Genomic DNA, 1728 nt, shown 5'->3' on the forward strand with positions numbered 1-1728 from the left:
CATTTCCTGGAAGTTCCTCCCTTCTTCCTTCTAAATCACTCAGTTACATCCTGTTTTTATATCTTGCCCTAAACCTATCCTTTGGACTATAACTTACAACTGACTGTGTAAAACAACATCAATATTGTAACAGCCACTTCGGAGCTGCAGCAATGGAGCTCTCTAAATATGCATATTAAAATCTCATGAAATTTCAGGGGGGGTGAGGGTGGGAAGTGCCATGAACATCCAGGTGCTGATGGCTAAATTGTTTTCAATTTTTATTTTTTTTTAATTTCCAACTGGCCTGGAAATAGCAAAATGTAAAAAAGGTGCCTACGGTTGTTTTGAAAAGCCCCCATGTTGCTACAGCCCCTGCTTACCTTATGGATTGCTTTAATTCGGGGTATGACATTGCTCCTGGCATATGCTGAGTGGTTGCACCCCCACCTCTACATTAAAAATCAGTGTTTCCTCTGGAAGTTAAAACATCCTGAGGAAGAGAAAGGAAAGCAAGAGGATTTATCAGACAGTGCCTGACACATCGTAAAGATGCAGCATTGTTATCAGGTATCATTCTAACACACTTGCTGCTCTACACCACTCAAAATTTTATGACCACAAAAACAACCATACATGCCAAAGTGTGACTAGCCGAAGACAGCTCTCAGCATGTTAGCTTCATTTCGCTCAAGAGACAAACAAGAGATCACAGATGAAGCTGCCTCCACCACACTGATGTGAGCAGTAATGTGGGGTTTTGTCAGGGAGTCAATGCGGCTACCAGACCAAGCGCTTTCTTTTCCTGGCTTAGAGTACCTGCAAAGCCTTCTGCTTAAAAGCCAATCAAATAAGACACCGAGTCACTTAGTTGCTTCCTAGAGACACATAACAAAAGCAGTCACTGTATGAATAGTTGATGCAAATATTTTGTTCACAGTTAATTCAGAATGAATAACACAGAATCATATGGTTACTTCCTTGCTCAGGTACAGCAAGATCTATAATGCATAAAATTGATGTTAAATGCATAAAATCTCCTGCTTGGAGCATCAAAACATAGTCATGGCCTTGAATGCTGATGTTAAATCTGAAACATATTCCACATACCACATGGACTGCAGCTAACATTAACAGCTTTCCATTGTAACAGCTACATTGCTGTAATTGGGTAGACACTGGCTGGGGATTTCTTCAGAGACCTATTTTTCAATTAAAGTTTAATTTTCAAGTAAAAGGGTTTATACAGAATGAGATCGCGCGCACACTTCGTTGTTGCACTGCTCCAGAGCGTGTGATTTCTGGGTTTATTATGGACAGAATGGTGCAGGGTGTGAAAGGAAAAGCAAAAGAAATAAAGGCAGGCTGATGCTTTCCAAACTCCTCTCCAGGTTCAGAATAAAACAGATATCCTGGTCAGCAATTGCAGATGTGTGGTCAGCTTGTCTAGTGCACCACGAGTTGTCTTAGCAAGAAGAATCACATTCTGCATTATTTTCCTCCCGAGTGAAGACAAACAGGAAAAAAGACCGCCAGGGAAACAAAAAAAGGTGTTACTCAAGGAAACTGAAATTTGCTCTTCTAGGATGTCAGGCTTGCTGCACCGTGGGTTTAGGCTCCCTAATTGCTCACTACCTGACTCCTCTGCTACTCCTATGCATCTGCCTGGGGCTACTGAAAGGAATAACCCCACAAGATAAGCAAACCCCAGGTGTCCTGTGAATCCCTGCTGTCCCTCCTGCCATTCCT

General features: G+C 42.0%; 1 long non-coding RNA gene across 1 annotated transcript in view; it reads right to left on the reverse strand.

Moving 5' to 3' along the window:
* Positions 1 to 368: 368 nt before the first annotated feature.
* The window catches only part of LOC115947718, an 8228-nt gene continuing 6868 nt past the window's right edge, over positions 369 to 1728 (reverse strand). Inside the window, exon 3 of the long non-coding RNA XR_004081572.1 lies at positions 369 to 472. This is a non-coding gene — a long non-coding RNA (uncharacterized LOC115947718). The remainder of the gene's footprint in view (positions 473 to 1728) is intronic.

Source organism: Geospiza fortis, unplaced genomic scaffold (assembly GCF_000277835.1).
Source record: "Geospiza fortis unplaced genomic scaffold, GeoFor_1.0 scaffold206, whole genome shotgun sequence".
In the NCBI taxonomy this organism is placed as follows: domain Eukaryota; kingdom Metazoa; phylum Chordata; class Aves; order Passeriformes; family Thraupidae; genus Geospiza; species Geospiza fortis.